Source organism: Rosa rugosa, chromosome 2 (assembly GCF_958449725.1).
Source record: "Rosa rugosa chromosome 2, drRosRugo1.1, whole genome shotgun sequence".
NCBI lineage: Eukaryota > Viridiplantae > Streptophyta > Magnoliopsida > Rosales > Rosaceae > Rosa > Rosa rugosa.
This window is the reverse complement of record NC_084821.1, coordinates 54,335,194-54,362,990: the sequence shown is the minus strand read 5'-3', so window position 1 is coordinate 54,362,990 and position 27,797 is coordinate 54,335,194. Positions and strand designations below refer to the sequence as shown.

General features: G+C 37.5%; 2 long non-coding RNA genes and 1 pseudogene across 6 annotated transcripts; 1 reads left to right on the top strand and 2 right to left on the bottom strand.

Moving 5' to 3' along the window:
* Nucleotides 1-3,876: 3,876 nt before the first annotated feature.
* LOC133731041 (F-box/FBD/LRR-repeat protein At5g56420-like) lies at nucleotides 3,877-10,473 on the bottom strand (annotated as a pseudogene).
* On the top strand, nucleotides 4,996-7,586 carry LOC133732263 (uncharacterized). 5 transcript variants are annotated; one of them, XR_009857001.1, is made up of 7 exons: nucleotides 4,997-5,289; nucleotides 6,205-6,271; nucleotides 6,415-6,474; nucleotides 6,596-6,674; nucleotides 6,817-6,930; nucleotides 7,050-7,139; nucleotides 7,231-7,586. It is a non-coding gene; the product is annotated as an uncharacterized LOC133732263 (long non-coding RNA). The 5 variants fall into 5 exon arrangements; XR_009857000.1 differs by having other exon boundaries at nucleotides 4,998-5,289; nucleotides 6,602-6,674; XR_009857003.1 differs by having other exon boundaries at nucleotides 4,996-5,289; nucleotides 6,421-6,674.
* A 5,388-nt stretch (nucleotides 10,474-15,861) lies between the features above and the next one.
* LOC133728449 (uncharacterized) lies at nucleotides 15,862-17,121 on the bottom strand. Its single transcript, XR_009855856.1, has 3 exons — nucleotides 16,972-17,121; nucleotides 16,280-16,411; nucleotides 15,862-16,216 (listed from the first exon to the last, which is right to left on the bottom strand). It is a non-coding gene; the product is annotated as an uncharacterized LOC133728449 (long non-coding RNA).
* Between the last annotated feature and the right edge of the window lie 10,676 nt (nucleotides 17,122-27,797).

Sequence of the window (27,797 nt, the reverse complement as noted above, 5' to 3'; positions counted from 1 at the left end):
TCAAATTCTTTCAGAAGCAAGGGATGCTGAAGGCAGGGGTAGTGACTGGAGTGAAGCCGTAACAAGGTAGCCGTAGGGGGTTCATCGTCCTCCTTATTCGAGTTCTACTAAATCAATGGTGGAATATGCCCACACGTGTTCAACAATGAAAATTGTAAGGAGTGTTGTATGAGACTTGTCAAGTTGTCAGCTTGGTTATTGGGTAAACTCAGCTAGCTCTATCAAGAACAAAGAGTGTAGATACACTCTATATGGAAGGTTTGTTTATATGGAGTGGATGTAAATTGAAAGAAAACTATGTATGAGTTTTTCTAACACCACTCAAGCACCTCTAGCGCCATCAATGCTTCAAAGCCCAGATAGTGATATGAGTCATATGGCGGTGTGGTTTAGGCACCGTCACAGAAAAACCACCAAACCCAGCCGTAGACAAAGTTGGAGCCACTGAAGCAGGGACCCTAGCTAGACAAAGCTTGAAAATGATCGAAGGCCTAGGGTTGGGGTTTGTGGAAACCCTAGCTAGAGCCCATTCTAGATTACGTCGTGTCTGTGTCATTACTTTTTGTGTTTCCACTGCTAAGAGGGGTCCTGGTATGGAGCCAGAACCATCGTCACATGGTCGAAACCCCACGGACCGCCATGAAGGATACGATTGTGGTATTGTGCTTGTGTCAGCATGAAAAGAAACCTGCCATTGTGCTCCTGGACTATATGAACGTTCCATTCAAAACCCAAGCTCTCCAGAACATAACTAAGAATAATCTTTTGTTGAAAGCCCTAGCAGTAAGAAGTTTCTCGACCGGGTACGTACGACTATGTCTACCACAGTCTTGTATCCTTGAAGGAGCGGAGATCAACAAGCTTTTTCCCATCCGCCAAAACCAGCGATGCCATCAGCCGCACTGCCATCTCAACCACAAATTCCATTGCTTGCAAGGAAAGGAAATCGGAATATTTTTGAAACTAGGGTTTCTTTCATCTCGCTAAGCACGGCTAGGATTTTTTTATGAAGAAAAACTTTCCTCCCCATTTACAAATGGATCAGTTCTTAACATTTGAACGGGTGTTTTTTTTTTTTTTTTTGTTAATTTGCACTTGTTAGAATAGAATTATTCTTCTATTTTTATATCTCTAATTAGCGGACCTAGTAGAGAAAAAATAGTCTCTATTGGTCAAGATCGGAGAGTAGCCATACTGCTCATTAAAAAAAAAAAATGCTCCTAACTTTCTATTAGTCTATTTCATACAATTTGATGACTAAATTATGTAATGAAATTTTATGTCTTGTAGATTAATTAATTGAATTCTATTATAATTACTAGCTAACCAAATTATTGGTGGCAAAAAATAGAACTATTGGTCATCATGTCACCACCTCCACTCTCCAAAGAGATCCTTTGCATTATTTTTGAAAAGTATGTACGAGTATGGAGGACATATTAGTCGGTTGGTCTAAGTATAAAAGAAAAACACCCAATTATATAGTAGCTTCATGCATCAGCATATTGTCTAATGTCTATATATACTTATAAAAGGAAGGTGCATGCTTTGCTTAGAATGAATTCCAACTTGTCACATGTACCAAGTACTTGAAGATAGATGGAATCCATAGAGTTGTTAAAAGTTGGTCCATCAATTTTCTTGGTGGACATAACTCACATGTACGTTGTGGGATCATTCACCCTCCATTAATTGCTTTAAGGTTTATACACTAACTTGAGATCTCAATCTAAATACCACCAAACATGTTGCGGTGGCACCATGTGCATCAAAGCAAGTGTTGGATGGAAGGAGAACTAGCTAGCTATGGGTATCGATCAATCAAACCCTATTCATTGTTTATGTCAAAAGCTAACCCAACATCAACATGTGTGATAAAGATTGTTCAATATCATAGAGATATCAACACCCCACTTAAAAGATTCATCATCTTATTGGTACTTATCTAACATCAATTGTATAATGTAGTGTCATCAATTATTTTATGAGCAATTTGAACTTACATGAGCCACTCGATCTTTAAAACACCAAAGCAAGATATAAAAAATATCAGTACTTATCTAATAATATTGTCAAAGAATGTATCCCCTCATGTAAGCATCAAGAATGGTGCAACTCATATAGAGCTGACCACCCTTACTTTAATATTGTTGTTATTTGGTATTGGATCAAAAACTATTGAAAGATACGTGTCAACGTGTGTTGTGTCTTTCGGTTCTTCTGCCGTAGACGCACCAATTAATCTTCGTGCATGCATTAGCACCACCGATCTTCCTTGTTTTGAAAGGTGGAAAGGCTATGAGGCTCGACAATGGGACATTTCTTTAATGGTACAAATTTGAAGCTGGTCTAGTATCATTTTCAATAATTAATTCCAGCATTGAGTTTTTGGTTGAATTGATTTACAGTTGATGGTGAATTTAATGACCCTCCGTATATTCAATATTCTACAAAACAATATCGTCGAATCTTCTTATATGACAATGCTGGTTGTTTCCTCAATAGTAGTGGATTAGGATAGCGTAGGGATTGAAGAGAAGGTCTGAAAAACAACAATTTCTTTATATTATTCCAACCATTTATTCAATAATTTTAGGTTTATTTGTAAAGATGATTCTTGCAAAATGTTTACCAAATCCAACTCTACTTGGCGATATAGTCTATGCACCAAACCGTTTTGATGGATTTTTAATATTTCAAGAATGATTCTTGCTTAAGGACTTAAAAGAGAAAATTATTCCGAAACTTGAATTGCATTAAAAAAAAAGAGAGTCTTACTCTATACATTTTTCAAGTTCAGTGCAACCAAATTTCCATAAAATTAAAACAGTAGATATGCAAATGATCGAATTATCAAATTGAACTACACACCGACAAGAAGAAATGTGGTCATTAATAGCCCTAACACGTACCAAATGCCACATCTATACTTGTTAATTTGATGCTCATGTGCACATGATTGACTGGTCCATAATGGGAGATTACCCTCGAGATGCGCCTATATAGAGGGCCCAGCTCACTTTGAAGTGTCGTGTACAATCCTCAAAGTTCCAAGGACTATTGTTTCTTGAGTTTGGTATTCTCCGTGTTTCTTCTCCTTTCCAATAAGATTCATATTTCTGCACTACAATGGGTTCTAGCACCGCACAGTTAAGCATGATGGGCGATGATGATGAGTTGGGATTTGAAGCCTTCCAAACCAATGGTGCCATTCTCATGTCTTTACTGGAAGAATTTCAAGAAGAAGATAGTGACGATGAGGAAAGAGTAAATAGCCTAATCCAATCTCTGGAAGCGGAAATAACCAGTCCAAGTGCAGCGATGGACAACAATGGTTCGGGTTATATCGACTCGGAATTGACCATCAGAGATTTCGAAGAAGGCAACGACTACTCTGGTTCATTAGTTGATAGTGAGTTCGGGTGGTTTGATATGGAGCAGGTCCCTTGCTCACCAAGTGATGACATGAATTGGTATATGGATTCTTGTGAATATAAGATGGATTGTCTCAATGACTCTGGAATATGGGTTGGTGATTATTCTCATATTTGCTATGGAGCTGGCTTAGAAGATAATGGGTACAACTCAATATGGCAGGAAACTGCATATGATTCAATCATGTATGACTGAGCTAAATATTGGCATATATTGCTACCCCATTTTCATGTATATATATTTGGATGATTTTCATAGTTAATATTTAATCCCAAGGCCTTTACAAGTCTTTTCCAATAATAACCAATGCAATAATTCTCAAGTTCTCATTGGAAAGATTACAATAATAAAATTTGCCAAGTATTTAGAGATTTAATAAGTAAATAGAACACAAACGGACTACAGCAGAATGAAAGTTCAAAATTTAAATAAGTTAAAAAGTTACTTCTTGATAAATTGAACTTGACACGTTGCTGAGCCTCTTGGACACATTAAAAACTCATTGTACAAATCCTCTAGACCATGTCGAAATAGTCATCTCAGTAGAAATAATCATTTTTTCCAGAACTTTACCATTCTTTAACAAATACTTTGCGACTTGCTTTTCAATTGGCCATCCCTTGAATCCTCTCATGGAGATTGTCTTGAGATGCAACACCAAACATATAGGCACCAGTTTCGAGGGTAAAACTATGGTATGTTAATATTTCTCATACATCAACTATTTTTACCACTTTGAAGACTCATTTTACCACTTTAAGGACTCATTTTACCACTTGAAGACTCATGTAGTAACTAAGAAAATTTACCACTTTGAAGACTAAGATTACTATTTTGATGACTCATTTTACCACTTTAAGGCAATTGTATGCATGTCATACGTTAACACATTGTAGAATTTCCCCCAGTTCCAATGAGTTCCATTGTTGTCTGAAGGTTGTTTTTTATTTAAATTATTATGAAGAAAATTCAAAAAAAAAGAAAGAGATGCCTCCCCTTTAAACCTGTATATATGAGTACACAATTCGTATCAAATAACACAAATAAATAGACTTCCTTACATCTACTATGACAAGATCTTCTAGATTTGGTGTTTTCTTGAGCAACACTTCTAGAAATTCCCAATAATAGCACAGCCAACCATCAGTAACCAGCTTCAATCGGTTCAAATTATTAAAGATTTAAAGACGAGAAGATGACAATTCTACATGAAAAGTAAAGTACAAATAAACTTATGTAAATAGTTATTACCTAGCTTAGGTAACAGATGCTCTATTTAAAATCATAACTTGCTAAAATTAAAGAAAGATAAAAACAACAAATAAATGTAATTGCAAATGGTGAGCATGCATTCATGCCTCATAAGTCATACCTTAACTCTTCCTCAAATATTCTTTGTTAATCTTTATTAATTAAGCCAATTGTCAGGTAGAATGGTTAAATTTTTGAAGTACCTATAATGCCCATGGTTTATTAAAACTCCACAAATATATAAATACTGTACGAAGGATATGATGGTAATCTTGATAATAAAAGGCAGACAAAAAGTAAGGCAAGAGGATTCTGCGGCAGAAATAAGAAATTAGAAAAGAACAAAAAAGCAGTCGCACACGATCTCCAGATTAGAGGAGAACTGCCCGGGCACGATCTCAACACAGACGGAGGCTCAATACGATGTGGGAATTGATCGGAGTACCAATGGAATTGCCCGGGCATGATCTGCATCAGTACTCATTCCTCTTCCAATTTACAGTTCTTGCGAACGTAGAAAACAAACACAGAAAGAAGAACAGAGCGGAATGAAACCCAGAAGGAAATCGGCTGCCAGTTTGCAGACTTGATAATTCCCATTGGGTAATTTTCAAATTTCATTTTTCAATTGATTTTCAAATTCAATTGGTTATCTTTTCGGGTTTTCTATAATCCAATCCACGGGTTATTGCCATGGGTGAAACCTGACATTGGATTACGTTTAATACTTTAACGGTTAGTTTAGTTCATCTCTATTCAAAACTAATTACTGTTCATACTCCTTCACAATCTCATATTCACTTGGTTTTTTCTGTATCTTTCGTGTTTTTTTTTTTTTCTGGAGTAATTGTGAAGTTTGCTGTGATCCTTGGGTAATTGATTTCAAGTATGTATATTCACAATTTTGGTTCATTTGTTTAGAGTTTGTTTCAAATGAATAAATTCTTTTACTTATGGAACATGTGCATTACATTTATTTATCTTTGGGTTTTGTTTTTCTCAAGTAGTAGGGTTTATAGTCAGTTTCAAATGAATTAATTCTTTTATCTTTGGGTTTGGTTTTGCTCAAGTAGTAGGCGAATCCACTTTTGCATTCTTTTAAGGAATATTTGTGTTTGGATTCTGAATTGTGCTTCAGTTCTTGCCTTGAAGTTGTGTTAGATCGATGTAATAATTTAATTAGATAGTTAATGTTTGTGTCTGTCATGAGCAGGTGGAATACTGACCTGGGTTTCAAATGAGGAACCAATTATGACAAAGTTTATAGACTATATTATTAATCATGCAAGTTTCAGAAGTGACAACCATAATAATGTTGACAATGTAATTGCACCATGACAACTTTCTGTTCTCAAAGATAGCCATTAATTCAGTTGCCAATTCACTGGCTACAACTGCACAAACATTTCCTTCCTCTTTTTTAATGTCCCCCATGATTCTTTTGTCTTTAGTTCTGTTTCTTTCTTTTTATGTGTCTGATCCTTTAATTTGGTTTCATTAATTTTGTTTCCTATACAGGTGAAGGAAAATAATCTCAGTGGTCTACCAAAACAGTCACATTATTTGGGTTCGCATTATCACAGAGGTGAGGGAAAAAAATATTTATATGGTTTCTTTACATAGGTGAGAGACAAATACGGCGGAAAAAAAAAAAAAAAAAAAAAAAGCTTATTACTTTGTGGTTCTCCATCGGCACCTTACTGTAATACTTATACGTTCTGTGTATAGGTACAGCTGGAGGTCCAGACTTGAAAAGTTTCATTGTCCAATTTCCTGTGTCCCGAGAAGGTAGTTCAGTTAAAGGAAAATAAAGATAAATCTCGCTTAAGGGGGTTTTGTTTTGAGTCTCTCTGTGTTAGATTGTGTGATCTTCATTCAATAGCAATGCTATCAAACTATTGCTTTAAAGCTGCAGGTCCAGACTTGAAAAGTTTCATTGTCCAATTTCCTGTGTCCCGAGAAGGAAGTTTAGTTAAAGGAAAATAAAGGTAAATCTTGCTTAAGAGGGTTTTGTTTTGAGTCTCTCTGTGTTAGATTGTGTGATCCTTTATTCTTTGGGTCTTTACACAGGTCAAACACTATTTTTTCTGATGGTTCAGTTTGTTTCCCTTTATTTTGTTTTCAATATAGGTGCAGGAAAGCAGGGGTAGGTACACGAAACCAACCATAGAGTTGGAGGAAAACAATCACAGAGGTCAACAACATCAATAACATTAGTTTGGTCGCAAAGAAACAATCACAGAGGTGAAGGAAAAAGGAAAAGTTATTTCTATGGTTCTGTACATAGAAACAGAAAGTGAATCCAACCAGAATACACACTGATGTTCTACCACTTACTAACTTCATGTTTTCCTTTTACACAGGTTCAAGCTCATCAGTTCTGTACGTGAATTCAACCAGAAATAAATTTGATTTCTTTCTCTCTACACAGGATTTCTTGGTGGCTCACACAGGTGAGAAACAAATTTGAAAAAAAAAAAAAAAATTTACTGCTTATAGCTTTGTCGTTCTCTTAACTTACTTTATATTGTTCTTTTCACCTAGGTTCTCTGGGAGAATTACACATAAATATTGCTTGGAAGATGCATAACTGCACAGTCATTTAAGGAGGCATAGACGCAGCGCAGGTTAATTATCTTCGATCTTCACATGGAGTTCATGAAGATGTGATGTTATGTTTTATGACAGTTTAGAGGAACCTACCAGATTCAATGACAGATAGGGATAGTGTCATGTTGTTCAGAATGACTTATGTTTCATTCATTGCAAGAAAGCATGAATTTGAAAAATGTACTTGGATTCCAATCCATGATTGCACACTATATGCAGTGGCAACAATATGGAGCGTTTAAATGTTACTTTTAGAAGAAAGTTTTTGCACCAAACCTAACAAGGGGTTTAACTTGGTCGGCACAGTGAAATTGTGTGGGTTTACTGAAATTGTATTAGCAAATAAAAAATTTCCCTATTTAGGGAATAAGGTCAGAAAAAAATAAGGACTCTTACCCACAAAAAAAAAAAATGCAAAGATCTACACAATTCAAACTAAAGGAAAACAATACAGTATTGTTTTACCTTTTACTTTTTTGCGATAGGTTTTTTTTGTTATCTTCCACAAAAAATTATAAAAAAAAAAAGAAACCGGGCCTCACCACAGGAAAAATTGATATATTTTATGATATTTTTATAGGAACAAGCACGGAGAGATATGAATCAAAAAGAGGAAGGACAATACGCACGCGCGAGCGCGGCCCTTCCGCACGCGCATCGCGCGTGCATGAAGGCTAGTATTAATAATAGGGTTTTTGTCCATTTACCCTAATTCTAGGGTCATTTATCCCATATACCCCATTAAGTTTTTTTAATTCCTCCTTATTCATAAAGACTCTAATAAGGTCTTCCCTAATACCTAACTAAGTTTTTTTTTTTCTTTTTTGTTTTTTGTTTTTTTTTTGACTATTTTACCCTCACGCCTTTCTTACATAGAGAGAGAGAGAGAAGCCGAAGTCCGATCACCGGCTGCGGGACTCTGGCCAATGATCGCCGGATTTCGGTCACCGGTTGCCGAAATCCGTTCTCCGAAGGTCCTCAAAGAGGTCATTGGATATCTTATAGGTTGCTGGAAAGGTTTATTGCCCCAAATAGACCTTTATTCAACCCCCCCCCAATAAACCTCTATTACCCCCCAATAGAGGGGCAATAAAGGTTTATGAAACCTCATCGGAAGTCCTCAAAGTGGCTGTCAGAGATCTCATATAGGGCCGGAGAGGTTTATTGCCCTCTAATAGACCTTTCAGTTGCCGGAATGGAAACTAAGCTCCCTAAAGTTAGACAAATAAAACTTTAATTAAGGAAAAAAACGAGGAGATCGATGACATCAATTCAAAACATTTATTGCCCCCCAATAGAAGTCTATTGCCCCTCAATAGACCTTTAACACACTTCTATTGCCTCCCAATAGCTCTTTATTACGAGATAATAAAACCTTTTTTTTTTCTTTCTATCCATAGTTTACAAAAAAAAAAAAAAACTGATTTGGGCACCCAGAAAATGATTTAGGCGCCACTGCATTCTTGTTCTTCGAACCCTCAGTGGCCTTCTGGAAGTTCAATTGGTGCCCTTCAAACACATTCACCGGTTCCTTAAGTGCCTTCTTCGCACCTTCCACACTCTTGTACAAGAACAAAGCAAACCCTCTCAATTTCGGTCTGCGAATCGAAACCCATTGGCCCGGTCTCAATTTCTCCAAATCTTCCAAACAAAGCCCTCAATTTCTCCACATCGGTCTCATGCGGCACGCCGCTGACGTAAATCTTCCTCCCCGCCGAGTCGGACTAGCCGCCACTCGACGACGAAGACAGCGCCGTCGCCGTATTTTTCCCCTAGCCCACCGAGGCCAGTTGGCAGGAGGCGCTGCGGTTGTCGATGCTCTTCTAGGGCTCCTTCAATGCCTTGAGCTTCTCGAATAATCTGGAAGGATTACGTTACAGTTTTCAATGACCGGCGACCACGCCGATGAGGCTTTGGCCAAGATCGTGAGAGAGTGAGAAGAGACATGGAGTGTGATCGGAGAGATGAGAGAGAGTCGCATTTGATGTAATTGTATAATTAGGCTGAGGGTAAATTTGTCATTTTTCTTTAAATTGGGTTAGTGAGAATAAAAATCTGTTGCTAGGTAAGTGGGATAATTTTAGCTAATTTTAGTGCTTAGGGTCAAGGATCCATAATAATAACTAATGTTTCTCTTCTTTTTCTCCCCACTCTTTATTTCCTTCTTAGAATTTAATTTAAGAAATATATAGTAGAGGAACAAGAAAGGCTAGAATCACCTCCAGATACTCAACATCAATATCCAGAGACAGATATTTGACATGTGATATCAGTGCTAGTGGAACAGTTACGCAGTTGGCATCAATTCCTGAGGAGCTGTAAACAGTAAAATTGGCTTGGACTAGGGAGTTTGCACTCTCAATAAAATAGTTTGAATAGCCATCTAGCTCCAGATCAAGGTTTTCAAGCTTGGGAGCATCAATATAAACATTGTGCCCATCTCCATTATGATTTTCAACTTGCAAACTTATGCTTAAGTTCCTCAGTTCAGGCTCAGAAATGTTTAATATCAAAACTCGTTTAATTCCAAGTGTTCCATCTATAGTCAAATTCTCGAGCACAGGAAGGTGAGGAAAGAGCTTGGAGTCATGATTAGGATATTCAAGTGTAGCCTGGAGGAACTTGAGTGATGGAAATTAAACACCCCAATGTAGGAGGATTATAAGTAAGACAATTTGACCACACCTTCAAAACCTGCAGTGTCTTGCACATGAAAAGGCTTTGCGGGAACTCGATTCTTTTTTTCCTTCGTGGTTTGTCCTCACAGGTCTCACAATAGAGAGAAAGATCAAGTTCAACAACATTACACTTAATTGCAGTGCGTATCCAGCCATCAACACGAGATAAATTACCAACCCTCGAAAATTCAGATATAGTACACATTCGAAGGCGAAACTTTTGTATGTCTAATGAACCTCGACAGAAGAGTATACGCGCGACAAAAGTCTTGAATCGATCAGAGCTATAGCATCCTCTCTTGACAGTATAAAAATCTTCTGTGTTATCGAAGTTTAAATTGGGAACCGAGGTGCATGTGTCCTTCCATCTGGTGGACAAAATGGTAGTCCTCACAGCATATTTAGTTTGAAGGAATGAAAGTATATGACAAATAAGGGCATCTGGTAATGCACTGATCCTATCTTTTGCAACTACTTGACGCTTTGACTTCAAAACCATTTATCCCTTTACATTTCAGTTACGAAAACGAAAATACGTACAATAAGCTCTAATTTCTTTTAAGCTTATTGGTAGGTCCAATTCTTCATAGATTATGGAACTATGTAAGTCTGCAAATTATTTAAGAGAATAACTGAAATAAGAATCTTTAGCTGCAAAATACATATGATTCTGCATAAATGCATGTACACTTCACTTACATATTCGATGTCAAGAAATTCCAGATTAGGTGATCTTTCGAGCAAGTCGAAGAGGAATCTCCAGATATAGCAATCATGAATCGTCAATTGCTTCAAGTCATCAAAACGTGGCAGACAAAAAGCCTTCATTAAAGATAAAGTATTGATCAAACAGTGATTCATTAGAATTTACAATTTAGAACCAAACATTTCTTTCTAAAATATATTCTGTTTAAATCATAAATTGCCTAAATAAAGGACAAATAAAAAAAAATAGTGCGGCTCTCACTCATTATTACTGAGTTAGTAAGTATGTACACAAATGAGAACTAAGGAAAGAATGAAAAAAGTGGGCAAAGTTTAACCTGAATCCTCAATCATTACCTATTTTTTCTTTCTTTTCATAAACCATCCAATCATTTCTTTTTATCCTTTCTAGCTACCATCCAAACCGAAAACATCAAGAGAAAGGCTTTTAACATTGGAGGTTCTTTCCAGAAGTGCCGTAACACGGTTGAGCTACTTGCTTAGGTTTCTGTTACTGAGATAAGCTTTGACTAAGGATTGTGCTTTCTCCAAGGAAAAACTGCACTGTAGATGACCTAAGATACAGGTTTTCAAGATTTGATGTGAAAACTGCACTGTAGATCACCGAGCAAATCCATGATCAACCTTTTCAGTTCAGGTGCAGAGATGTTGACATTCAAATCTTCAGTTGGTCCATTGAATGGGAAAAGATCGCTCAAATCTTCAAGCACAGGGAAGTGAGAAAAGAGCTTTTGTATTGAGGAAATATCAGCAGAATCAAATGAAACATTCAGGGACATGAGAGCTGGGAAGTAGGAGTATTGATAATAAAATTTGATCACAGCTTCAAAACCACCGGTATTTTGCACATGAGAAGGCACTGAGGCAACTCTAAAGTCCGGCTGTCAGAAGGATGTGACCGAACAGAAAGTTCAAGTTCAACAACCTTGTGCCTAAAGGCAGTGTCAACGAAACGAGAAACTTGTATTGTTGTACTGCGACGTAAGTTTATATTAGCAAAATCATTAAGGAAGCTAAGCAGCAAATTTTTAGGGTGACAGATACAGAACAAAGAGGAACAAAAACATGAATACAATAGCATAAGATTCATGAACGACTGTCAACTGGCAGAGATATAACCCCAAAAGTTAAGAAGCTTAATGCAAAAGAAAATATTATACCAGAAACAAAGAACTGCAGATGGACTCAACTTTTAAGTTTTAACCCCAAAGGGGATGTTTTTAGCAATGTTTTAAAAAGCGCGCGTCAGGCGCGCCTTAGAGCGTGAAAAGCGTGAGGCGCGAAGAAAATAGCCTCTGTTTTCCAGATGAGGCGCAGAGGCGGCAAAGGCGGCTATGGAGGCGTTGAAGGCGTTGAAGGCGCGCCTTAAGGCGGCCTGAGCGTACGCCTGGGATTTTTTTTTTTTTTTTAACAAACCAAAACGACGTTGTTATGGTCTTTTGAGTGAGTTTTTCATTTAGGTCGTTTATTATACCCGAGCCCATCCCCAAATCCCTCAAAACAGCCTCCTCCCCAACTCTTCACTCTCTCAAGAGCAGCTAATCCCAAAATCTCAATCCCTTACTCGAAAATAATGAAGAGCCCATAAGTTTTTTCAAGAATTTGGTTCTAAAGGAGGCTATTTTCTGAATTGGAGCAAGAAATAAGCTCGATTTGAAGAGAGTTGGAGAGTTGTAGACTTGTACTTCGATTTGAATTTTGAAGAAAAGGAGTTTAAGGTATGATCTTGCTTTTCTCTCAGCTTTCCTTGCTTTCTTTGGATGGTTTTGTGTTTCTTTGGTTTTGTGGAATTGTGTTTATGCCTTTATGGTAACCATCGAGGGAAAGCAGAATGAAGGAGTGGTGTACTGCAACCCAATAACCAGTAATTGATTTGATGGATTTCGTTTGTGATTTTTTGATGCGATTAGTTCAAGAATTTGCTCTGTCCTTTGTTGATTCCACATGTGCCGATTATATGATGGTTCATCAACTTATAGTCTTGTTCTTCTTCAGATTGTGTTTTTCTTTCAATTCTGACATACATAATACATAGTTTTCCCATTATTGTTTAGATTATAGGAGATGTTAAAGCAATAGTAGGTTTAGTTAATTCGAATGCTTCAGAGTTCTGATGGTGTATCGGGTTTGCTCAATACATAGTATGAACTTGTTTGCTTTAACTACTAAAGCTTGAAGATATAGATAGAAACGAAATTTGATTGCTTTATTATAGGTTTGGTGATTTTGTTGAATCATATGGGTTTAGTACTTGCTTATTATGAATGGATGACAATTTATAATGTTTTTTTGGTTACAATACATGTTCTATATATAAGACTAGTTCTATACATAATGTCACGCCCCGAATTTTAAATACAGTTAAAATCCGAAACATGAATTATACAACTTAATAGAATAAACGTCCTGAATTTTTTCTCACAAACAACCACACTTCACACCTCTCAATATTACAATAAATCAAATCCTCAAGTTAATTATTACAACACACTCTCACCAAATCAAATTGTAAGGCTCAATGAGCTTAACTCACCTCACTATTACAAATGCTGTAAAACTATAACAAATACTCTAACCCGCTCGATCACCGCCCTGATTCTCCTGACCTGCAGGATTACCCGCTACACCGTTTGAATAGTGTACCGGGATTGCAACAATACAAACCCGGTAAGCTTTTTGCAAAGCTGGTATGAGTAAATGAAAGGATTGCACGATTTAAAGTAACACAATCAACTCAAGCACATTTTAATTTTGTTTTGCATAAGAATTGAAGTGTACAACATCACTTCAAGCATCAATCAACTCACATCTCATCATGACTACTCAATAATAAACAACTTCTTACTCAATATATACTCACAGGCTTATGATTTATTTATATAAATCATCCCATGCAGTATATTATACTTACAAGCTTATGATTAATTATATTAATCACCCCATTCAGTATATCATACTTACAGGCTTATGATTAATTATATTAATCTCCCCATTCAGTATGTCATGTCATACCCAAGGGCATATGATAACTCGTTTATCCCCCAAGCAGTATGATGGCAGACAGACTAGAGCTCTAACTGTATCGTAAAGTGTCACCTGGGCCAAGGTTCACCTTACGAATGACTGCTTTTCTCAATTCACTCGACTCCTCATTTAATTCATCTCAACGACTCAACTATCGCACTTTACTCAATTACCCATTATCATAGACAACACAACATCTAAGATAATTCACATATTCCAAAGGGTAATGCTCAAAATATAACTCAGTAAATTACACCATCCAATATATATTCCACGTAAATATATATATACGTAGTCACCCACACAAGAGTGACCACTAATACCAACTATAGTTCACATGCAATAAAATCTAGAAATTCATTTTTATAGTTTAAATACATTTTACTTACCTATGGACCGTAGTCGATCAAGTCCATATAATTTAAAACAAATATTTATTTTCATAAAACAATTTCCACAATTTCTCAATTAAATAAAATCACCGAATTTCGGTTCGTGAATGAACCATGTGCGATTTACTCACCTCGATATTCCCGCTGCGTCTTCAATTTAACACAATACACACCGAAATCGTTCACCCAAGGGAGACCGTCAATCACCTAATCACACATGACCTTATTTTAGCCAATAACTCAAAAACATACTTAAACGACAATCCAACGGTCGGATCGAAATTAAATGATGATCCAACGGTCGGATCCTCACGGATCGCCTTTAGGATCACCCTCCAAAAATCATCACGAAGATCCAACGGTCGGATCTTCCTGAATCGTCCTTACTAACATCTTCACAAATTTATACGAAAATCCGACGGACGGATTCTCACGAATCGCCTCCCTAATCACTGTTTTGCATTTATACGAAGATCCAACGGTCGGATCTTCGCCCATGACCACACAAAGTCATCGGGACAGTCATACGATCAACATGTTATAATTTGAAGTAAAACCGATGGTCAGATCTTCGCAGATCGTAAACCGAAGATAAACCGTAAAAACGTTAAATAGTAACGTCAAAACGTAAATCCATTATTTATCCACATTTTCTAAAATAACCTTGTAATATATCAAAACGCTCGTATGGATGCGTAGATCATCGTCCAGATAATATAAACTCAAAATAAGGTCCGACCCGCCGCCACAAGCGGAGGTCAGACGGTGGTCAACGCGGCGGTCAACGAAGGTCAACCACCTCTGATGCAAAAGTCGTCAACTACAAACTTCTTCAAAATGAAAGGGTGATCAACTTTCATACCTGGAGCTAAGCCTGGTTCGGCCTAGATCGTCCTAGATCAAGCGTTGAAGTTGGATTAATCTCGGCCGCACGATCGGATTCTAGATTGAATCAGAGGCGTTCAAAAAGTCAAACCTTGATCTAGCGGTCTACACTCAAAATCGTGATGAAAGACTTACATGGGGATGATCAGGGGGAAGAGGAGATCACGAAAATGGGAAGGATCGGCCCGTGCAACGCCGGCGTCGACGTTTTCCGGCCGGGTCGGTTTCGCTTGTCTGGGTGTCTTCGATCCTGCTTTCGGGGCAGCGGCGGGCCAAGACCACACCGGAGGGCGTCTGGGCGTGGAGCGGCGATCACGGTGGTGTTCGGGTCCGGGGCTGGAGGACGCCGGAGGAGGGCCGTTAGGCCGGGTCGGGTCGAGCGGTTCGGCCGCGTGGGAGAGGAGAGAGAACGGAGGGTTTCGGGGACTGTTTAGCAAAAATTAGATTTTTTCGTCCTTAATGAAAAAAATCAGAAATTTTTCCTATTTATAGAAAATTCCCAAATTTCAAATATTCATAACTTATTCATACGAACTCCGAATATTGTGTTCCACATATGCACGAGATCGTATCGACGAGCCCTACAACTTCCACGAGCCCCTAAATAACGTTCGATTTCGAAAATTAATCGTTCAAACTAATTCCACAACTTCTCCGAGACTCGTACTCGCTCCCACTATCGTGAAATCATTTCTAAAAAAATCCACGGAATTTAATTTGGATTTTTCGGGGTATTACACATAAATACAGCAAATTTTTACGTAAGGCTTACGCCTTACGCCTCAAGGCGAGCGCCTTGCTAAGGCTCTCCCGGCTACGCCTCAGCCTTTTAAAACATTGGTTTTTAGTAGTTTTTACTACATTTGAAGAAAAGTCCTTCCAAAATCTTGAATTACATTTGAACATAAAATCCTGGTAAAACCAAGAAGAGCATCCTAGTTATATATCTCTACTTGACAAGTTTTTGAACCCCGTTCGAACATTAAAAATTCATTGTACAATGCCTTCTCTTCTGCTCTCGGAAGACTTGCTGAAATGGTAAAAATCATCTTATTCAAAACTTCACTGTACTTTAGCAAATACTGAGCTATTCTCATATCATCCTGACTTCCCTTGAAGTTTGCTATCGTGATAGTCTTGAGATGTGACAACATACAAACAGGCACAAACTCCGGAGGGGTAAAGACCTCATGCTCGATTCCGCAATGCTGACAACTGTTTAAAAAAAAAAAAAAATCCTCAAAAGCTGCATGCTGATAATAGGAAGTGAAAATACACCTTAAATGTTTGATAACAAGATATTCTAGATTCCGTGATCTCTTGAGAAACTCTGTTAGATATCGCCCAAAAGGAGAAACCGCAAAGAGTCAGTTCCAAATGGTTCAGATTATCAAAAGCAGGAACACCACCCTTCATGAAAAGAAGTATTGATTAAGTAGAAAATCATGAAGACATTAACAATTGATCATGCATATAAAAACTATGAAACACCGAGATGAAAAAGCAACAAGAAATTCAAGCACTATTTATGGTAAAAAGAAAGAAAAATAAGAACCATTGGAAAAAAAAAAGAATGAAAAAGTGGAGGAAAGAAGAGGATGTGTTGCACAACACCCTCAATACTGTTAAGGGGAATGGCAAATAAGGATTTTCTTACGTATATGGTGCTATTTCATTATTTCCATCACAAAAAAAAAAAAAAAAAAAAAAAAAACAATCCATGTATTGTTTGACTTCTACGATTTCAATCTGTCCAACATCAAAGTTCTATTTCCCAGCACTAGACAGAATAGACAAGCTATCTCACAAAATTGTTACTCAAACTCAGTGTATTAGAAGCAGATCGAGCAAGGAAGAATCTACCAAACAGGAGATCTTATGCCTATCTTTCCATCCATTCTTCAAGTAGAAGTTTCTATAATCCTCTCTAACAAATATAGTGTAAAAGAGTAAGTTACAGACATACTTACCACCAAATTACGAGTTGAAAGAGACAGCTGTTTGACATTGGAGATGGCTTCCAGAAGTCCATTTGTACCGTCAACATGTCTAAAACGGCTATTAAGATAGATATTGGCTTTGAAGAGGGACTTTGCATTGATCTCAAATGAAAACACTGACGAATCACCGGCAGGGAGGTTAAAGACTTCAAGTTTTGGAGCATTAATATAAAAATTATACTCTTCATCCTCTAAATTGGTAATGTACACTTCTATTGTTAATCTCTTCAGTTCAGATGCAGAGATTTTGAAATCCAAAACATCATAACAGTCCCCAAGAGGTCCATCAATTCTCAAATCCTCAAGCACAGGGCAGCTAGAGAAAATCTGTCCAAATGATGAGTTATTATGGTTAGGAAAATGAACCAGAACGTCGAGGACCTTGAGATTTGGGAAACACCCAGATTTTGGAGGATTGGCAGTAAAATTTGACTTCAGGTACAACACCTCTAGTGTTTTGTTTGGCGCAAAAACCAGTTGGCTTGCAAACTGTCTCTTTTGAGCGAGTGATTGCGCAGGCGTGCCAGCACCGCGGGGTGCAGTCGTTGGGGTAGTCCCTTGACCTGACTTCTTCTTCAAGCGCTGTGGACGAGGAGAGCACCAACCTCGTCACAGGGTTCTTCTCTAGCCTTCCGGAAAAGGACTTTCTGCCTTACGGATAAGGACTTTGGGTGTGATCTCTTGCGTTCACCGAATCAATACTTAGTATTGCAGACTAAGCAGAGCAATCATTGGGAAGTTTGGAGAAAGCACGGGTTGCGCTAAAGCGTGACTTTAGCTTCGCTGGGTTGCGAGGGCGTTACCCTTGCTTCGCTGGTAGTAACGGTGGCGGTTGCGCTCGCAGTCGGCTCCTGGGGAGACTAGGACTGGAAGTACGGTTGCCGGGTTGATCTGGTGATGCTGACAGTCGGCTCTTGGAGAGACTGGGACTGGCGGGCGGTCACCGGGTTTCAACGAAGTTGAAGGTTTGCTCCGGGGAGGCTTTGTAATCGCTAGGACTGATTGATTTGAGAGAGGTCTTTGTTGTGTCGTCTTTAGCCTCTATATATAGGCTGCTGCAGCTTCTCCTTCCAAATAGGAATGCAATGCTATATTTTAGGCCACAGTTATTGGCCTTGAATCAAATCAAAACACTTAATAGTTTTGATATCTATCGTAGATTCGCCTCTGTACGTGGCTAGGATATAGGCAAGATTAATTGCCTCTTGGAATCCTGGATGTAATCTCCCTCTTAGGCAACGTAATCGCCTCAAGGACTGATTCTTGGATATGCACAGATTTCCTTTGCGAGCATTTCGTAGCTAGCGGCATGCCATTATATATATATATATATAAGATCATGTATAGGGGATATGTTTATTGCAATTCAAGGATAATTATATCCTTCCTTCCATATGTTCCACGTCCACCTTAATTGCATGGGAGACTTGTCCTTAATTGCACCATGCATGAACCACCGTATATATATTTCATGAATACCTTGTTGACCAAAATCATGCTTCCTATCTCTCCCACATCCAGCCATCCCAATTGCATGAGAAAGCTTAGCTGGGCTCACCTTGATACTTCCTTAATTGAACAACCAAAGACCTTAATTGCATGAACCACCGTATATATATATATATATATGGCCAACTTGATATTAGCGAACCAACCAACTTGTCCGCGTTCGCGTCCTTGATCGCAATATCTGGGGAATCTTGATAATTACCTTACATGGCTCGCGTAATCTCGGCCATCAATTTTGTCTTCCCGTTTTGCAGTCTTGACAAACAAGCAAATCACCATAATTATCAAATATATTGATAATTACTAGTAAATCAAGGAATATTCAGATTTGCTTCAAGATTGCTTGGCCTCCAAACAATGTATTCCGAACTTGTCGCAAATAAATAGCTTGGGCCACGGATATTGGCCCGGATTTCTTCGATTTCCCCTTATCTGGAAAAAATGTTATTTTGGGTTCAAACATTACCCCCCAGACCTCGAAGTCAAAGTTCCCCGTCTTGACTGAAAAGGTCTTGAATCAGCTCTAGTATTGCAATAACGTCGTTTTAAAGCCACTCGCATTGGCTTAATTGAAATCACTTACTGATTAAGAATAGGCCTCTGGTACATTGATCGCAAATGCTATGAACACTTGATCTCCTACGTTAGATAACAGAGATGCTTCCAAAAACAAAAAGGCCACAGATATTGGCCTTGTTAACATTAAGACACTTTAAGCAAGTCTTAACCATATTAAACTCATGCCACAGAATTTTTGAAATGCCTTCCCTATATGTGCCTCCCCGTGCGAACGATTGAAAGAGGCTGCCTATGATCGCAAACGAATAGCCGTAGAAGCTGGTCACAAAATATATATATATTTTTTATTTGTTCACTATGCCAAAAAAGCTATCAGACAACAGATAGAGTTCAGACTAAACTCAGACGACACATAAATTAAATGTGTTGTCTGAATACAATGAGAAACCATACTTGTTTTATTTTGAAGATATGGTCAGACTCAGACGACACTTAAATGTCGTCTGAAAAGACGAAAATTTTCTATATTGAACCCTAGCAGAAATTTTCGAATTCCCTCCAACAAATTTTAGTCTTTTCCCTCTCAAATGCTCAAACCCTATAGCTGACTAGTCAATAGAGTGTTATTCAAATGACACAATTTCTTAATTGTGTTATCTGAACAAGGTGAGCTTGACTATTTTTGTTTCAAAGTCTCTTTTGGCATAACACTCATTCACCATTTCCCATCTGTGCTCACTCGCTCTCCCTCTCTCTTTTTCACCTTCAGTGACATAATCCCCTTTAATCCTTATGATCAATTTCTCTCAGTCCTTGTTCAAATCCGATCACAATTAATGGAGCGAACGTCGTCCTTCTCCTTGCTTTCCATCTTCGAGAAGAAGACTACCCAAATCGATCTCTACCACCATCTCCTAAATACTCTCTCTCTCTCTCTCAAACCCTGTTCCTATCTTAACCTAAATTTCCCGATTCTCTCTCTCTCTGCGTTAGCTGTGCCTCAAACCCATATCTCATCTCTCAAAGGATTAATTTTAATTGGAAGGACCAAAGGATGTAGAAAGGGGATCTCGCTCCGTTCCTAGCATCTGTCAATCTCGACTGTCAGTTCGTTCTCTCTGGCTCCAAGGATGCTGAGCTTCGTCTCCGGAAGATGGAAGCCATCACCGAATCTTAGGTTTCTTCTTCAATCCAAGAGAAACCCAAAGGAGGAGAAATTATGCAGTTCCGCGGCTCTCCTGGTACTGCCAAATCCAAAGATGACGAGGCTGCTTGAGACGGAGACGAGCCCAGTTGCTGGAAGCATGTGGACGTGGCCGAGGTACCGAATAATTGAATTAATGCTTGATTCGATTCGATTTGAGGTTGTAATTTTGTGATATAGTTTACACATTTTTGTTAAATTGTACTTGGTTTGCTCTGTGGTGTGTTTTCAGGTTTGGTGTTTGATGTTCTTCATTTAATTTTTTTCCATTGTTTCTTGCTTTCAAGTCAAACTAATTTTCTTTGTTCTAGGTGATTAAAGCTTTGTTATTTTCATTTATTTTGTGCTGCTATATCTTTGTGTTCTCTGTGTTTAATTGTCTGGCTTTCTTTGTTTGGTTTTTCTTAATTGTCTGTGTTCTCCCGAGATTGATGTTTCGTTGCATCTCCGAGAAAAGAATGAGTTTATTCCTTCTGATTTTTCCATTCGTTCTGATGGTCTTGATACTACATATACATCTTCTCCGAGATGTATACTTGATCAACCTTTGCTTAAGTTCTGGTACAAGCTTGATCGTACTTTTAAAGTTCCACGGGCAAATATATACTTTCGAATCAGTCTAAAGGGTGGATTTGATAACTTGAAGAGTTCTCTGTTGACTGTACTATATATCGACCTTCTTAGAGATGAGCTGAATGAGATTTTATATCAGGTCAATGTCTCATCTCTTATAATTACTAGTTACTTTGTGGTTCAGTTTAGAAGGCTGATATTAAATGATGTTTTTGGGAATGCCTGTTTGCACTTGGATCAATTTTGAATCCCTATATAGTCTGGATCCAAGTGTGTCACTACAGGGACTCGGATGCTATAGTGGGTTGTAATGAAATCTACCATTAGTTTTTGTCTTGAAAATTTGTGTTTCTTTATTCAAATCTTTCTAGGCTGTTCTCTTCTCTAGTCTGTTCTGTTCTATTTCCATTCTTAACACACTCCGTCATCTCAACATTTATTAATTCAGTTGTGATATACAATTTCTACTAGCAGTGTTCCACAACATTAAGTAATTTGTGGATCAAATGTTGTTTTCCCTGGAAAGTAGAAATGGTCAATCAATATCTATACATGACAGTAACCTGTATTCTCTGTATTCAGGCCAGTTTTGCCCTGCTGGATACTTCTTTGTATGTGAATAATTACTATCTGGAACTAAAGTTGTGGGGCTTCAATGATAAGCTTCCAGCTGTATTGTCAACAATTCTGACAACAACCAAAAATTTCCTGCCAACTTATGATCGTTTCAAGGTATGCTGGCATAGCCATTGTCTGCACTCTAGTGTGTTTTGGTTTAAGTTTGATTATTCATGTCAAAAGGAAGTACCTTGCTGGTTTCTGGCTTGTTTATGATGAATTCACACATAACATACAGGTTATTAAAGAAAATATGGAGCGTCTGATAAAGAACACTAATATGAATCCTCTGAGTCATGCGGAATACTTGAAACTGCAAGTTTTTGTACCAGAGATTCTACGATGTAGATGACCAGTTGCATGTTTTAAATGGATTGTCTGTTTCTGATGTGAAGTCATTTATTCTAGAGCTTTGGTCCCAGGTATACTTCACATATAGTGAAAACTTATTCACTTCCTTTTCTTCAACTTTCATGTCGGTATTATTAAATAGTGAAAGAATCAGAGAGTACGTAGCTGTCAAATGAGAAATTACGTTATTGTAGTTTGGGGTTTTTTAGTGGAAAATGTAGAACTATTTTCAACTTACTGTCATCTCTATATGTGCAGCTTTACATTGAAGGCCTTGGTCATGGAAATCTGTTAGAAGAAGAAGCAATTAGCCTTTTGAATATGGTGAAAACAATTTTTTCTGGACAACCACTTCCTACCGAACTGATGCTTAAGAACAATTGTAGTTGTCTCGCTCCTGATGCTAACCTCATTAGAGATGTCAGTGTAAGTATAAGACTGAAACAAACTCTGTGATTCAGGTAATAAAAACGGATTTAAATGCCCTTTTGTGCTGCTATACATAGTTGTTGAGCTTTGAACGCCCTTAAGTATACATTTTTGTTGTCATTGTGAGCCCTGTTATCTTGTAGTAAATGTTTTAGTCGGTTAGTGTCACTTGTTTTGGTTTTGTTCGTTTTCTCTCTGATTTTTGTTGTTGGGTTTTAAGGGCCTCATCTTATGATCTGTTTTATAGATTTAAAAGGTTCATGTGGTCGATTTAACCATGGTTTCAGTTGCTGTACATTTTGTTGCTTTTTGGAGGCTATGCTCCTTGATTTGCTTGTTTATCATTTAAGGGTTTGCAGTTTTATGCAGTTTATTACTCACCCAATCTTTAGATATTTAAGAACTAAACTTTGATCTGATATAGGGAGTGCCCTCTAGACTTGAAAGAAGCAATATCCAGTGTGTGTTTTGCTGCACCAAGATGTGTTGATCTGCCACAGTTGCTTCAAGTTCAAATGTTATTATTTGTATCTAAATGAGGGAAAGAATTTGTATCAGCTGCAACAGAACTAATGCCAGATTGTGGTGTCAATTGCCAGGTTTTATCATCTTCTAATAGTATAACGGTTTTCCTTGATATTCATCTTGTAGTGCACTAAATTGCGAGGACAGTAGTTGTTCTATATAAGTTTCTACTCTATAGTTATGATACTGCACTTTTACTGCAGTTGATAGAGCTGAGTAGTGTGTTTGAGTCATGACTTCCCTGTGGATGATTGCAAGGATATGGATTTAGTTGCTAGTCTATTAAAAAAAAATGCTATGTTGCTAGTCTAACTCACAGTTTTTGTGATATATATCCCTCATCCAATTTAAATATCTCTTCTTTTGTGTTTGGGTTTACATTTTTATAAGCCTTGTTAAAGGTTTATTTCTTTTACTTATTTAGTTAGGTGCTATTGTTTTACTTGGTTAGTTGGTTTTGTCTTTCAGTTTGTCAATTACTTAGATTATTAGATATTAAGTTTATTTCTCCTTTTTAGTTTGTTTTGGGGCGTGGGCTTTTATTTGAAAAGGAGAAGTTCAGTTTTTGGTGGCCGAGAAGAAGAAAGAAAAAGAAAAAAAGAAAAAGAAAAAAGAAAGAAATGAAAGATGGGTCGGCAAAGTGATGAGAAAGAAGGAAATAGAGGGAGGTGGAGAAAGAAAGAGTAACAAGGGAAAGAAAGAGGAAAATCAGAAAGAAAGAGAGGAGCAGATGGGAAAGTCGATGACAGAGAGAAGAGGAGAAAGAAAGAAAAGAAGAAAGAATAGGAAGAGTGCTCTGGTTAATGATGGGGTGAGTTTAGAAAACCACAAGGTTTCGTTCTAATTGAGTTTGGGTCTACGTCTTTGAGCAATTTAGTTTGAACTTGCCCAAGTTGTGTGGTTATCAAAGACTAATGATCATGACTTACTATGTAGCTATGTAGTCTGAATTTGAAATTAGTAGAGTGTCTGAATTTAAATTTAGTTGTATGGCAGTTGTGACCAAGTGACTAGATAGCTGATCAAAATTGCAATTTGATCTTTTTGTTTTTTTATTAGTTGTTCATTCCAAATTGTGTATGAAGATGCATTTAAGCATGAAAGAGAGAACATAAATTTTGATTGAAGTATATGATAAACTGATAATATAGTGATATAAGGAATGTAAAACAAAATGTCAGTGATACTGCAGTCATAATCTGGCTGAAATTCATTTTGTTGGGATTACAAATTTACAATGCTGTTTTGGATATATACCCTCTCAATATGCAGTTATCAATTGTATTTCCTTTGTTTTTTTTTAATTCTATTTCTTGATAAATAAATCAGCAGATGAATCAGTAGTTACATTTGCTTGGACTTAGCCATTTGCTTTTGTATTGTGATTAGTTACATTTGTTTGAATTTCTTTTCATGAGTCACTGAAACGGATTGATTAAACTAAATCGGTCTTGCAATTTAAAATGACCTTACTTGGTCTTGCAACCTGGTCAAACACTCCTTTTATTTTTTTATTTCTCAGCCTTTCAATTTTCTTGCAAGTGCATCAGATGAAAAGGACAAAAAAAAAAATAGATTAACACAAATGTACTGCAATAGTCTCTGAACCATAGACCCATTATACATCATCTTAAATTTTTTCCACTGCAGTGTACAGGTTTGCTGACTGCGGTGCTTAAGGACTACTCTACTATATATATGATATCAGAAGCAGGTGTCCAATCCCAGCCTGAAGGTATGGATAGTTTCTTTTCCTGTTATCTTTAGTTAATGTATTGCTTGCTTTGTCTTTTCATCAATCTTAGTTCTCATTGTGAAAAAAAGTATCTATTTAAGTCATTCATCTCATCTCCATGAACTGATATAATTGCATTGAACTTTTTTTGACTAATGCTTTTTGTTTACTTAGAATAGTGTAAATTGAGAATGAGTGTGTGAAGAGTAAATTATTTTGTACTGGTCTATATATATGCATACAGAACATTTTGTCACTTCATAAACCAAATAGCAACATTTTTTTAATCAAATGTACAATTTCCCTCGCTACTTTTGCTACCAAAAGTGAAAAGCTTTTCCAGAAGATTCATTCTACCGGCTTAGACAAAGTAACCAAACGAAATGCATTTGCTTGAGAGAAGAAAAGTGTTTCATTGAGTGCCTTTGAATTTTTTATTTTTTGGTAATGGTTTTTCAATTTCATGCTAGGATATGTCTGCTGGAGCAAAGGACAACTTCCAAAACCAGTTTTGGGCTGGAAACCAAGATAGTGGCAGCATCCATTCCTTTTATGATGTCGCTGCTAACCCAGATTCGTATGGCAAAGGCACCAGATTTTTGAGACAAGTAGAACAATGTATAATGTAGTTTTACTATATCCAATGTATCTATAACGTAATTTCGATGTAAATTCAACCATATCAATAGTATACCCGCAGCACCGCGCGGGCATTTTGCCTAATAGGAATATAAATGTGACATTTGAAATACCATGCAACCACTAAATCAAAGTCAAAATATGTTGTTGGAGCTACTTAAGAACAACAGAATTTAGGAAAAATCTATTGTTATATTCCCACTCAAACAACAGAAAATTGTGGTCTCACAATCAAAACAAAGACAAAAATATATAAACTTCTGTTGACTCAAAATAAAAACAACGACATATAATTGTATTTTAAATGAATGTACAACAACAAATAATTGTTTTGTGTTAGTAGTTTAACTAACAGTTAACTGTTAGTTATTTTCCCACTCAAACAACAGAAAACTGTGGCCTTACAATAAAAACAACGACAAAAATATATAAATTTTCGTTGACACAAGACAAAAACAACAACATATAATTGTATCTTAAATGAATGTACAACAACAAATAATTGTTTTGTGTTGGTAGTTTAAATAACAGTTAATTGTTATTAGAATACGAAACAAACAACAGAAAACTGTTGTTGTAAGTCATTATAAATAACAGATAACTGTTGTCTGAATTCTCTAACAGACAACAGATGACTTGAAAACCTTCTGTCGTCTGATAAATAAGACGACAGAGGAAATCTGTCGTCTGATGCCCCAAGAGACGGCACCGTACTAGACAACAGAAATTTTTTTAATCAGACGACAGATCTCCTCTGTCGTCTGATTGCTTTTTTGGCATAGTGGTTGTGCTTACTTCTCTGCTTCACGGAATTTTCAAGCCGCTCGCGACCCTTCGCGGTGATGAAAATAGACCCCGGATGCAAATGTTCGCGAACTCTGGACTCTCCGCGATGACCAACCTCTTTTTGCCCGCGTGCTCCTTGTTGCATAAGGCCAGCAGGTGTTGGCAATTGAACCAACCTAACATCATTTATAATAAATATTTCTGCCAAAGCAGAGGGGCACGTATGGCCATGTGTACATCAAAACCACTTCGTTGGCAATGCAGCTCAGGCATCATGATCATGCCCCTACAGAAACTTTATATATATATATATATAAACTATCAGGCTAATCGGGAAAGCCTATATTGTCCATACTGGATAAGAACATGCTGTAGTATCCATAAGTTTGTGGCCACATGACTTGGCCAAGAAAAGAACCTGTGAGCCATTCCTCATGGCAATTAAAGATCATGACAATGCCTGGCTGGCAAAAATTTCAACATACATCGAATTAATCATGAAAATACTGCCGAGCTAACCAATTTGCAGACAAATCAGTATTTCTTTTTCTATGAATGCCACAGTTTGGCAATAGAAAATTTTCCACCAACCCTCTTCTCTTCGCTCCTGCTGCAATTTTATTGCTTTAATCTTTATATAAAGAGCTTGATGGCTTAAAACATTCAACCACTGGACTGGCGAACATACATATAGTCCTCAGCTAGGAATTCTGATATACCTGCAAGCGAAAAGCCACATGTTGGCTTTTGCATTCTGCAACCTGTAAGAGGATTAGAACTATGCAATATCCTCCTCTGCAAATTAATGTATACTGCCACTATACTTGGCATTAAATCACCTCAAAAAGGTAAAGTCTTTGTAAAATATTGTGGCCACAAGTATTGGCCTGGATAATATTGAAATTCCTCCCTCATATATATAAATATATACATATATCCAGGAAATTAAAATCACAGCAACCATAATTAAAGAACATGACCTGTCTTCGTCCAAGTAGGATGTTGTGTTACTCCCCAATCTGCAATCTTGAGTGTTTCATTGCATAGTTCCCAGATTTGCCCGTAAAAGCGACCAAAGCACCATACACACTTGATGATTGTAACCTGGCCACACAAATATATTGCCGCTATACCTGGGATTATACTTTTCTTTACCTCTAATAACAATAGAGTTTCAGCAGACTCTTCCTGGAGTTCTGGAAGTCATGTGATCTTAATCCCAAACTCGTTCCTCCTCACATACTTACTGCACATGTCTCTTGGATAAGAAGATTTCCACAACCACTTCTTGATTACACTCGAATATGCTTCAACGACAAACAGCCTCTTGTCTCAGTACTTCTATAGGCACCCTGCAAATCAATGCATACTGCCACTGTAATTGGCATACATCACTTGTGTTAATCATCAATCTGCTGATCACCTGCGCGTAGTTGAATACACTATAGAACATCCCGTGGTGCACTTGTGAAGCAATAGCCAAGGCAAACTACTCTGGCGAAACGACTTCTGTCTGCTTCTTCTCATGAAAATCTTCGAACTCTGAAATTTTATCATCACGAGAAGGCTAGTGAGCTCTTTTTGGGGACTGATATTCCCCTGTAATCTTCAGTTCTGCCCCCCAAGTCTGCAAAGCACGCCATCTTCATAGGAGGTTTCTTTCAAGCATTCCATCGAACACCTTGTGTGCGTACCTCATGTTCTCAGACTTGTGATGCAAACTCAATCGAAAAGCCCACAGAATATCAATTTATCAGCGCGGAAGAAAACCCACGACTATCGCCCGGAAGTTAATCTTGATCTTTGCAACAGCACTAGAAGACTAACCTGGACAGGATGCGTCATCTCCTGTAATTTGGTTTGGCTGTCCTGACATCTGCCACTGGGATTGGCATATTGGCCATTGGA